This window comes from Carassius auratus, chromosome 12 (assembly GCF_003368295.1).
Source record: "Carassius auratus strain Wakin chromosome 12, ASM336829v1, whole genome shotgun sequence".
NCBI classification, from domain to species: domain Eukaryota; kingdom Metazoa; phylum Chordata; class Actinopteri; order Cypriniformes; family Cyprinidae; genus Carassius; species Carassius auratus.
The window spans coordinates 6,895,469-6,909,047 of NC_039254.1; the positions used below are offsets into that span (position 1 = coordinate 6,895,469).

The 13,579-nt window shown below is 33.6% G+C and overlaps 1 protein-coding gene and 1 long non-coding RNA gene across 2 annotated transcripts in view; both read right to left on the reverse strand.

The window, feature by feature from the left end:
* The window catches only part of LOC113111645 (serine/threonine-protein kinase LMTK1-like), a 53,969-nt gene that overhangs the window by 36,049 nt on the left and 4,341 nt on the right, over positions 1 to 13,579 (reverse strand).
* LOC113111652 (uncharacterized) lies at positions 1,073 to 13,341 on the reverse strand. The gene is made up of 3 exons (XR_003293343.1): positions 12,709 to 13,341; positions 12,434 to 12,517; positions 1,073 to 4,308 (listed from the first exon to the last, which is right to left on the reverse strand). It is a non-coding gene; the product is annotated as an uncharacterized LOC113111652 (long non-coding RNA).

Genomic DNA, 13,579 nt, shown 5'->3' on the forward strand with positions numbered 1-13,579 from the left:
AGACATAATGCACATATGGCCATACTGCTGCTCTCTCTGTCGGACTGAGCCCAAATACAGCCTGAGTGCATGAGAAACCCAGCACCCTCGAGACATCACCACATCAGACTAAACAAACGGCCTCCATCCGGGACAATATTCAGCTTCAAATGTGTCCCAAATCAGTACTTTAGAAAGATCATGTTTTAATACCGTGTCATGTCACCAATAATATCAGACAAAAAATGTGTTCATAAAGTTTATTTCTTGAGCTCAGATTAGCAGCTTAAAATAAAGCAAAATAAAAATAAATCTACAATAAAACTGAAAAACTTAAAACTTTGCCGAAATTCTAACTGAAGTACTAAAATGATCACAACTACAGTTTTTCCATTTGAGAAGTTCATATTTAATTCCTGTTTCTTTGTAATTAATTGTGAAAGAGCACCAAGTGCTAGTTCAGTGTAAAATAAAAGATAAATAGAAATATCATGATAGAGGTTATAAAAAATATGAGAAAAGCACATAATATGACAAAAAAAATTTGTAGAAAAAAAATCTAATTATGAATAAATACTATAATAGTAGACACAAATTATGCTACACTGTGAATCAATCTACAAACTGATATACACAATATGTAATCAAAATATTTAACCACCTTATACATTTTTTGATTAGCTTTAAACTTAGGATAAATATATAGGGGGATAACAATAAGATAATAATTAGGACTGATAATACAATTGTACACATTTTTCAGGAAAAAAGTATGATTGAATGAATAACACTAAACATATGCATTTAACCCTTCCAATTACACAATTAAATTTAGACATTGAAATATTATTATGAAAGATAATAACAAAGATGATAGCAAAACTGTATGAAAATGTTAAAATCGGTACAACTCAATATCCTATATCCCTTTAAAAAAATTATAAAATCCCAAAATATGCATTCTCTATTTTATTTCTATTCTATCTACTTGTTTTCTTTTTATTTATTTTAAAAAAAAAAACAATGCTCCAACACTAGCATTCTCTTTTCTTTTTCTATAGACTTGTTAGATTTTTTTTTACAGTCCCTCAAACACTAGTTTTAGTTTTTGATTTTATTTACTTGTTTTCTTTTTATGTATAAAAAACCCTTGCATACTGGACTAGTCTGAGACTTGTCACAGCATTACTGTACATATTATTGCTCTTTTTCTCATAAGTGACTAAAATGTAAATGTATATCAATACAGGTGAATGAAAAGGCCATTATAATGTTATTGTGCAAATATTTTGCATCCCTATCCTTGATGAACCTGTAAACTAGTGTTAAAAAATATCCAGTATTTTACTTTATTTTTATGTTATGTCCTTTAAGATACTCTCGCATTGCTTTCCATCAAATGAAGTCCAATTAAATGTGCAAAAGCATTACTTTTTTTCCTTTATGGTATCTCTGCTTGGTGCCTTATTTCAAATGCTAATGTCATTTTCAGGCCCAGTGAGGGCTGCTACTTACTGGTTGTTTTGAGCACTACAGTAATAACATGCTGTGTCACAATATCTACTTTCCATGGCGACGCTCAAAAACAATCTCTGTGTCTGATCACTGAAAGCACTAATTATTTGAACTCCTCTCAAACTCGCTCACAGGAAGTAAACAAAACATACACAACATTGTGATTGAGGAGCTAGACAGACACTCCTTACAGATATCCAAAGTTAAAACTGAGAAGCTGTGTTTATTTGATAAAAATACAATATAAACAGAAATGCTGTGAAATACTATTGAAATTTCATTTGAAAAATAACTATATTCTATTTGAACATATTTTAAAATGTCATTTACTTCTGTGATGGCATTATACAAATAACAAATCTTTCAGAAATGATTATAATAAGCAGATTCTGCTCAAGAATAATTACTTATTAAAACAGTTGTGCTGCTTTATATTTTTTCAGGATCCATTGATGAATAGAAAGTTGATAAGTCTTCACTGTCACCTTTGACCAGTTGACTGTGTCTTAAATACATGGTATATGAATACATTGATTTTATCTGACTCTTTCTTCATATAGTTACTCACTATAGTGTATAGGGAATAAGTACGTAGTTGTAAACAGTTTATGCATGAATGCTTATTCTTCTGCATACAATTTGCATACAACTGTGAGTTTAACAGTGAATTGACGTTTGACAAGCAGAGACAACATTTTTAGGTTTCAATCCCCTTTAAGAGCTATGTTTCGAATTAAGTTTTAACGAGGGTATAGACGTGTTTTCAAGAAGCTACATGGATCTATTAACGCACACACACACACACTTCAGCATGTCCGTTAGCAGATCTAAGTCTGTGCCCCGCGGTCCCCGTCTTCATTAAAGCTCGGAGATCTTGGAGTCGTGCTGGGCTCACAAATGTGGGGATTATGTAACTCCCAGTGAAATATGCCACCTTCAAATGGAAAACCTTCTCTAGGAGTGTAATTGAAAGTCAATCCTTTTTTAAACTACTTCACCAACGCTTCGCAATTGTAATGTACACCTGCATGCTTAACTCTTACTCAAACAGCTATAGGATCGATCTTTTACATTTAAGAGTATATATATATATATATCCTACTTTGTAGAAACTCTGACCCAAATACTGATGGCCTTCTTTTTGTAAAGTCACCACTAGTTAGTCTGACACATTTTTACAGCAGCGACACAGATTGGCTTACTTCAGCACTGCAGGAAAGCCAGATACATGTGTGTGTGTGTCTGTCAGATACACTTTTGGAGTTTACTTGTAGCTTTTATTACGCTAAATCAACAACTCAATGAAATGGCTGTCCTTCCTTCGCATTCCCTGGATCACTTTACACCTACTTTAAAATGCAGTTCATTTATTTTAGTAGTTGGCACTGTGCCATCTGTATGATAGCAAGACAGAGAGAGAAAAAGATCTATCAAGTTTTTCCCACTGTGCCTTTTGAGCTATATCTTAAATCTCATTTTCTTAATGTTCTCATTATAGCTTGAGGCTCTTCCATGCCTAATGTTTACTTTTTATAGGCCTCATTTACAATCTGTGCTCTTTTTTTGCATGGATCAGAGTGGTTCTTTATTAGGCAAACTAAATTGAAGAAGAGAATAATGGAATGGTTTTTATGGATCAAGGCCCCATGATTTATTGATGTGTTAATCAGACAATATTATCCCTGAGCAGATAAGGAAACGCTGAAAAGCCAAAAAAAAAAATGTGTGTAGTCTATCTGAAATATATGATTCAAGGACCTGTTCTATATATTAAATGCTGTTCATTTAGTTGGAACGGTCTGGTTTAAGGCTTTAGACTAAAATAAACAGAACCACGTAGGAATGGCTGAACAGAAAAGAGCAGACTTTAAAACTTTCTGTCAAACTGAAAGGTATAACTATAAATAATTTAAGTGGTTACTTGCAGTTAGAGGTAAATTCGTGGATACTAAGTGGCTCAAACAAAACTCAATTATTTCAAATAATTTGATGTCACTCTGATAAACTCTGGTTAATCCAGTGAGCAGTTCTTCTTCAAATCCGCTCATTTAGTAAATCTTGTTTCTAGGCAGAATGCTGTACATCGACTCCCAGAAGTTATTAAATGCCAGCCAGAAAAAAGGTTTCAAATTTCAGTACTCTTTCAAAAGACACTAATAATAAGCACTACTCACACACCGACTTCCACTAAATTACATTATATTTATCAAAAATCATTGTTCAAGTATAAAATGCATAATAAGTGGATAGTGATTGTGTATTGTACATATTTTAGCAAAATATTTGTCTTTCTCTGGCTTAAATGAAGAGAGCTATAATAATATAGATCTTGCTTTCTCTTTCCATTTGCTCAGTTTTTTCAAAAACCGAACTTCAAACTCACAAATGCCACTTTGTTCATTCTTGAAGTGAACTTTTTCCCTTCTTGATGATTAGATGAATTGTTTTGGACTGCTGACTTTAATTGCATGTGACGCATACAGTGTGTGACCTGTCCTAGATGTGATGCAACAGTGCACTTCTTGTCCTGTGTGTGAACGTCTTTACAGGCCCAAATGACAGCTCTGTAAAAAAAAAAAAATATTCCCTGAGAGTGCAGGGTTTAATGGGGGAAAAAGGTCAAGGTTTGACTCGGACTTCCTCTTCAGTCATTGCACAAGATTGTGTGCCCAGTGAAACCGCACACACATGCTTCCTGCTGTTCCTGTCTGTGCACAGTAAGAAGGCTTTTCAATCGATAAACTCCTCTTAAATCAGCATGTCTACATGATGCTTGTGACAGGAATAGTATCTCTGTGCGTTCTCGAAGATCACCTGCAGCAAGGACACATCGTAAGGTCACTAAAAGAATCAGTGATGGATAGAGAAATGCAAAATAAATAGGAAAAAGTGAACATATGGACTAATCATCCCTTCCTCCAGGCATTTCAAAGCTCTAGTGAGCCATCTTGTTATTTTACTGTCTTTAAATGAAGCATCACAACTAAAACGAGTGACTAATTTGCAATATTCTACATAGGCGGTAACAAAAAATAAATAAAAATAAACCCAATCAAATGAAACACACAGGAAACCTGACTTACAAATAATTTTGTAAGTTTAAATTTCAAAGGTTTGGTTAACATTTTGCATGTTACACAATGCTCTAAAATTGCATTAAAATAATTATTTCACATTGGGTGAAAAATCTAATTTGAATGTCAGTGTTGTTATATATATATATATATATATATATATATATATATATATATATATATATATATATATATATATATGTATATATATAATACCTTTCAAAAAGCTTGCGGTCAAGAAGATTTTTTTTTATTCAGCAAGGTTGCATTAAATTGTTCAAAAGTGAGATTAAAAGTTTCATTCATGTTAAAAAATTGTGTATTTTGAACGTTCTATTCAGTGAAGAATCTTGAAAAAAAAATCAGTTTCCACAAAAAAATTAAGCAGCACAACATAATTTTTTTTTCAACCGTTATAATAAAAAAGAAATAAACATATGTTTCTTGAGTAGCAAATTAACATATAAGAATGAATTCTGAAGGATCACGTGACACTGAAGACTGGAGAAATGTCTGCCTAAAAAATTAAGCTTTGCCAGAACAGGAATAAATTTACTTTTAAAATATATTAAAATAGTGACCGGTTATTTTAAAATGTAATAATATTTAAGAATATTACTGTTCTTAGTGAAAATGTACATCTTGGTAAATGCAGTCTTTGTGAGCACAAGAGACTTCTTTCAAAAACTAAAAATATTATTTCTAACATTTTATAGTTTAGTATTTTGCAATGCAGGACGTGGTAGCTTTACCCAAATATATATATAATCAACATTTCTCCGCTGTGTTTGATAAGATTTTGTTCCCCACTAAGCTTGTCACAGTGAATTATGGGATTTTCCTTCATGAAGGATACGCAATGCTTCTTATTTTCAAAAATTATCTTGTAAGGAATAAAAATACTGCTAACTTCTGGAACAGCTCTCGCGTCAGGAGTTACTTAAAAATCTGCATATGTAGGCAGCTCACCAGAGAAGGATTTTTTTTTTTTTGTATCTCTCAATCCATCTACTCACTGTCATTCCAGCATTGACGCTCTCTCCCTCTGATCCTCTCTGTGTCTGCGGTGGAAACCAGCAGCTGGGCTCTTGGGAGTCTAAATGCCTTATTTCTGGTCTGATCCTGCTAGACACCCACCACATCATCTCCTCTCAGAGATGCAGATCTCTGCATGGTTACGTGCCACTCAAGTTACGTAACGTGCACTAAAAACAAACATGCTAGGGCTCTTTTTGATGTCTTTCCACGTACTCCTATCTGGTTCAGGTCAGGAGGTTCATATCCAGAGAGGATACTCAAACTCTGAGGACAAGAACATGACATTAAAATTTAAACACACACCAGTGAATTAGAAGACAGAAATTGGTGGAGTTGTAACTCGGTTCCTAAGAGCTGCTGCAGCATCAGGCAGCTGATAAAATAATGATGAAGAAATAAAAGGAAGACAATGTACTACTGAATAAAATTAGGACAAAATGCCTGAGATAGTCTCTGTGTTTGAGTTTAATTGAATATTTTTCCTAGTTTTCTTTATATTAGAATTGTCAGTTTAAGCTTCAGGCCATATCTCTAATTCAAATATTTGTATTATAAACATGGGACTGAGAGTTATTATCTGCAATACAAATTTCTAATTAAATCTAATACAGCAATATCTACTGAAAATTACACAGTTTATCAACCAGTAATCATCATGAGTAATCAAGGAGGAAGTACAGCAGATACTAATATCTCTAAACACTTGTTGTGTATATACTCATTCATTTGACAAATGCTTTTATCCCAAGTGAAATTATGAATGCAACAAGCAATTCGTCTTAAATGAATAGTTAGCCCAAACATAAATGTGCTGAAAGTTCACTCATCCTAAAGCCATAATAAATAGATGTGTATTTCTTCATCAGAGAATGTTAGCATTGCATTACTTGCTCACCAATGGATCCTCAGCAGTGAATGGGTGCCGTCAAAACTAGAGTCCTAACAGCTGATAAAAACAATACGAGTAAACTCCAGTCCATCAATTAACATCTTGTCAAGTGAAATGTTGTGTCTTTGTAAGAGACAAATCATTTATTAGATGTTTTTAACTTAAAACAATTGCTTCTGGTCAAAATATGAGTTCATAATAACACTATTATTACTATCCATAATAACACTTTTTTAAGCTTTGCAAAAAAAAAAAGTTTTTAGAAGACAGAACCAACAATTTGGATGGAACTCCATTTACAATGGAGTCTGAATGGAAAAGCAGCAGAAAGTGTCAGGGAGAAGATGTGCATAAAAATTAAATTATGTTTTTCCTTTAAGAAACCTTGACTGACAATCTAAGTAGACAGTTGTCAAAGAGCAAACAAACCACAGAGCTGAAATGTCCAGTACTAGTTACCAACACACTCATCAGACACTAGAAATATCCCAAATGATAGTATTACAATGGCGAGTAAAGCATGAAGTCTTTGAGCTACCTGGTGGAGAACAACAATTCAATTCAAGCTAAATAGAATTTTTGCTTCCCCTCTAAGTAACGGATCTACAAGACCAGTGTTTCTAATTCCTTCAAAGCCTGAATTGGTCTTCCTGCTGTTGCTGTGGTTATAGATGGCAACAGTGTGATTACCCATTGAGAACCAAAAGCTTAAGTGTGCTCTCACTGTGCCATGGATGCTGAAGTGCTGTTGCCATGGAGACAGGGAGACTACATATGTTTCATTAATTTCAGGGCATATCACATGATGTGGGCTTTGAAGGTCAGGGCTCAATTATCCATAAATAGCAGGTTCAGTTCTGCCAGGTTTGGGTTTTTTGACTAGCGGCAGTGAAACACAATCTTCCAGCCTCTGTGATCAGAATGGCAACTTTATATAACCTTCAGTTTACCAGAGCATGTGCTACACGTGTGAATGTCTGCCTGTCTGATAGCATTTTCAGCATTTTTTAATATCCAAAATGTTTCATTACACATAGTATTAGTAGTATAACAATTAAGTTTAATTAATTTCATAATCCCCTTTTTTATGTTAAAAATCCTAGAAATATTTATTTTTAAGATTATTATTTTAACTTCTGTACTTTTGTTGGGTGATATTTATAGGAATAAATAAGTTTACTGGAAGGGTTATTGCCTCCAGGGTAGTTTAAGATATATCTGTATGTCTTTCTGTTAACAGAATGGGCTAATGCTCTTAATATTTAATAAATCAATGTCAAGAAAATCATTAAAAGGAACAACATCTCTAATAAAATTAAAGAAAAATATAAAAAATATTTAAGTTAGCTGAAATAGTTGCATTGAAATGAAAAATACAATGAAATTTTAGTTTGGTTTGTTTTAGCTAACTAACCTTGTCATACACACACACATACATACGTACATATAATCCTGTAATCACATATATGTGTGTGTAACAAAACATTCCTAAAATTCCTAAAAACAAAAGTTGTAAAACTGTAACTACACTGAACAAAATAATAAACGCAACATTTTGTTTTTGCCCCCATTTTTCATGAGCTGACCTCAAAGATCTAAGACTTTTTCACAAAAGGCCAATTTCTCTCCAATATAGTTCACAAATCTGTCTAAATCTGTGTTAGTGAGCACTTCTCCTTTGGCGAGATAGTTCATCCACCTCACAGGTGTGGTATAACTTTATAATTACAATAAAAAATAAAAAAAACTAATCTAAAATATTACTAAAAACTACAATAGAATTTATATGCTAAAATAACACTGTGTAAAACTAAATTCCAAGTAGTATTGACCAAAATAATAAATAAACAATCAAAAATATGATGTCTACTTTAAATAACTACCAGCACCAACATCCTCATATGACCTCCTAATAAACTAGAAATGACAAATAACCCTTAATTGCCCAGGGTGACAGAAGTGACAGAAGTGACATAATCCTCCAGGCTAAGCCAATCAGAGTTTGATTAATGAGTCTGAAATGATGAGATGGTGTGACATCTGTGTCACATGTTGCCATGGAAATAGAGCGATGAGCATCTGCTGTGTAAACTCACCAGCAACGCTTCTGCCTTACACTTCTTGATCACACTCAAACACAAATGCTGTGAGACAGAGAATTACTAATGGCCACTTGCACATGTTTTCATTACAAATCGTATACACTGTATTAATGCAGGGTCTTTCCTAGTCACAGAAATCATTAGAATATATAACATTGGCTGCCAGGATGTAAAATGGCAGTTAGTAGACACTTAGGGTACTTTGGTGTCTCATTCAATTTTCTAAGCATTAGATGTAAAAAGGATATTATGTTATAAATAAATATATAATTAAATTAATAATAGATTACCTAGCATACAGTCGTTTTGAAAATGTCAAATGTCTGAACACTGTCGGTATCTACAAACAAAATCATTAACATAAGATTAACATTATTATTTTTATAATTTTCTTTTCTTTTCTTTTCTAAAAATATTGTGTTGACTGCACATCAAGCTTAACTATTTAACCATTAAGTCACTATAAAGTAATAATAATAAATTAAGATTAATTCTGAAAAAGATTCATTCAGATGTTTTAAAACAGATTTTTGTACCCTGTGTGTGGAAAGTGTCAGTAGGAAGAAATAAACCAATTCACCTCAATCCTAAAAAAGAAAGCCTGAAACACTCTTCAGTTCATTGCTGTTGAATGCTATTTCTCCAAACCTATTGCTTTTCCAGACACTTTCAAGAAAACCTTCAGTCAGTAAGGGTTTTCCTGCATATCATTCAATAGCTGTCTGTTTTCTACAAGATGCACTGAGTTTGCCAGCAAAAGGAAAGAGTGAACAATCATAATGGATTCTATATTGAGCTCGCATCTTAGCCTTGCTGTCCTTCAACATGGAAATATGTAAGAGATGGGAACAACATAATGGCCTCCACTTCTCTCTCTGGAACTCTCCATGGTACTGATGTGCAGAAGTAGAAGTCAAATAAAAGCCTGCTACATACAGCACACTTCACTAAAATGCATGATAGTTTAGTACAGGAATACAGGACACCATGGTACCATTTCAAAGCCCAATTTAACCTTTAGGTACAAACTCAGCCAATTTGTCATTTTTGACTTAAATTACTCCTACAGTCAAACTTCTCATCTCAACAGTCTGTCCTTTCAGCATTTTGTTCTACCTTGTGTGAGTGATTTTGCTGTGCAATCTATCTGAATTTTCTGGGTCACTGCAGCTTGCGGTGAGTGTGACAGCAAGCAACTTTTCTCAAGCAGACACTGAGGACCATCAGTGCCTTTACTGTGTGATGCCCTGTAGGCCTAGGGAGAGAGACAAACAGAGCAGCAGGAGAGGTCATGGCCCATCTAGAGGGATTCATTTAATATGTTTATAAAACTATTGCCAGTTTCATCAATGAAGTGGTTAAGTTGTAGCAACATCTGCCTTAAACATAGATAACAGAAATAATCCCTTAAATACATAAATGGATTTGTAAAGCCCTCTTAACATTCCGTGCATACAATGCCATTCCATCCTTATGGGAAAAAATTAATATATTTCTGTGGGTGAAAATGGCCCAAAATGATTTATTACTGGGAAAATATCAAGAAGAGAAAATAATTGTCCTAAATATTATTCATGGTAAAAAGTATGTATTGTTTATAAAAAGATAGCACAGATACACTGCAATGCACTCAACAGTAAACAATGGTGTTCACAGGTAAAGTCACTTTATAATTCCATTTAGTAAACTGTTTGTACATTTAGTGGAAGGTGTTGCTTTACACTAGCATTGAGAAGTTTTAACCAAACTATGTTACAGACTTTTAATTAAGTCCTAAATAACATATAAACTTGTGGAAAATGGGCATCCGATGATCTCTTTAAATTTTTACAGCCATTAATTTCTCAAGTAAAAAATCTGTAGCATTTTAATAATTGTATCATCTAAATGAATCAATTAATAAATGTATTTATCCTTTAAATATAACTGGACACTTAATTGATGATAATTTTGTTAGAATCTACTTATTTGAATTACTTATATTTGTTATGAAAAAATAAAAATGAAATAAATAGAAAAAAATTCTATATCTTCTATTAAAAAAAAAAAAAAAAAAAATTCCAAAGTTTTCTTAAGAGTCATCCATCATCATATGATTCATCAGTGATGTTTTTTTAAATTAAGCTTCTGGCTATAAAATGGCTGAAAAGTGACTAATGGCTATACCACTTTCACTTTTTTCTTTTAGAAACTATACTGAATCTCAAAGGGGAAAAAAAACTTGGGTACTTCAGTGATGTTCTAGGTCACAATCTTCCTTTTCTCTCACACTGAATAGCTCCACTTTGGGCATTATTGCCAGTCCCTGAAATAGCCTTGCTGTCTTTCACTTGGCCTTGTTTTCTCAAAGCTTTGATTATATTACATTACATGCATTTAGCAGATGCTTTTATCCAAAGCGACATTCAGGACATACAATTTTTTTTTCACCAGTATGTGTGTTCCCTGGGGATTGAACCTACGACCTTTTGCGCTGCTAACTTAATATTATATAGTTTGATGGTGCAGGAAAAGCATTCAAGTTTACCGGAAACACACACTCACTCTCTCTCTCATACACAGACAAAACAAAAAGATTAGAATCTTCTCCCTTCAGTCGAAGAATACCTACTTCTGTTGTTTTTGAGTCAAAGCAAACATACCTCTTATTTTTAATTAGCATTTAAAATAATTTTGCACAGGACTGGCATAGACTGTCAACAGTATATAAAAGCCAAGACAACTCCACCAGTATTGGTTGCAATCATATCCATTATGATGAGTCTTAATCAATAAAGAGTTCAATACAAAGAGCAAGAAAATAATATCATTCAGACTTCATCACTAGGAGTGGCATCTATTAGCGGATGCCATATTTTTCGGAGAGGAAAGAGATGATGGACTGCTCTTTTCTAACTGCACTAGACTTCTTCTTTCCATCAGGATCGATTATCTTCCACCATCTCCTGCACTCCTACATACTCGTATTCACTTACTACACACACACACACACACACACACACACACAAATGCAATGGCACAGGCCATTAGCACCAATCATGGCAGCTTGTTTGTAACTGAACCTGAAGGAACAAACGACAGTGCTTGGAGCCAAAGAGTAGGTGTTGAGAGCTTTCCTTAGAATAGAACTGATGGGAGCAAATGTATCATGAAAATACCAGAGAGCTCGCTGAAGCATGTGGAATTACCCTCTTCTAATTAATGCCTTTGGCTTTTTCAGCTACATGTGTAACGAATAGGTACATAAAATCAAGCATACAGTCATGCAACAATTATATATACCAACATTAAAAGAAAAATAAAGAAAAAATAAAATGTAAATGAACTCATGTTCCAGCATCAGAATTCTCCTGTGCACAAAGCCAAGACCTCAAGCCTGTGAAATGAGCTGTATAGTACTGTTCAAAAGTTATTAAGATTTCAATATTTTAATACAAGTCTCTTATGCAAGGCTGCATTTAATTGATCAAAAAGCTGCTTTCTATTTCAATATATTTTATTTAAAATGAACATATTTTATATATATTTGTCCTGTGTATTCCAGTTTTCAGTGTCCCTGAAAGAAGAAATAAAAAATCAAGTAACATTTATTCTTATCAATGTTCAAAACAGTTATTTTTGTGCAAACTTTGATGCATTCTTTGATGAATATAAAGTCCTTTCTAACAATATAAATGTCAATATAAAAGCCATTTTTGATGAAGTCAGCAAGGATGAACAAAAGTATTACTTTCTACCAAGAACCACCAACATTTTGAACAGAATTTATTCAAATCCACTAAATACAGTAAACCACAAATGAATCAAAATTGCATATAAACCATAGTGCCACTCACCTCTCACCAGCTTGTTTACATCTCCCCGATGCCATTTCACTGCCCTTCACCATTACTTGAGCATCATGTCCTTCATAAACACATCTGAGCACAAAATATCCTCTCTTCTCAATCTCAACCAGACACATCTTATACAAATTCTCTTTCGAATGCTTTGAAGAAATTGTTGATGGTTACAAAATCTCATTATGTCATATTTAGTCTTTCCCTGTTTCTCGACTAGCACATCTCAACGCATGTAAAATCTACTATAATCTATTGTAAGATGTTCTTACCGATCCTTCTTGTCCTGTCAGATCCTGTGTGTGTGAGATACACAGGAGGAGAATAAACAGCAATTGGTCTTTTAGGAAAAGCCCAGTGCTACAGGACAGTCTGATTGTTTGGCATTCGGGAAACTTGAGCTCCCGAGGCTGGCATGGGATGGCTGCCAGCACCACCAGAAATTACCCAGCAAACACTGCTTCCAGAAAGATGATGTCATCATTACAACGCCAAGCCTCTCTATCGTTTCAGTTTCTATATTATTAAGATGTAATTTCCACATAACCTCAGGAACAGTTGCCTGGACCCATTTAAAAAGTTCACAGTTTTGTTTTTATCCATCTGTAACAGCCACTCATTTTAGAAAGCATTAAGAAGATCCAGCTGTAATGATGCTCGGGGCTACATCACCATGATTCACGGTCATAACTGCTGACTTACCAAGTCATCGTGAGTCATTCACCTTCTAGCTAAACACAGACTAAAAGGCATTTAGATACAGATACACTGTAAAAATAAAAAATAAAGAAAAAAAAATCCTCTTTTCGAAGTTGTACATAAAACTAAGATTACTTCAAAATCATTACTACTTATTAATTTCACATTTAAAGGGAAAGTTCACAAAAAAAATAAAAAATTCTGCCATTAATTACTCACCTCATGTCATTACAAACCCGTAAGACCTTTGTTCATCTTCGGAACACAAATTAATATATTTTTGATGAAATCTGAGAGCTTTCTGACCCTGCATAGACACATTCAATGCACAAAAATGTAGTATAGACATCGTTTAAATAGTCTGTGTGATATCAGTGGTTCAACTGTTAATTTAATGAGGCTACGGAAATACATTTTGTGTGCAAAGAAAACAAAAATAATGAC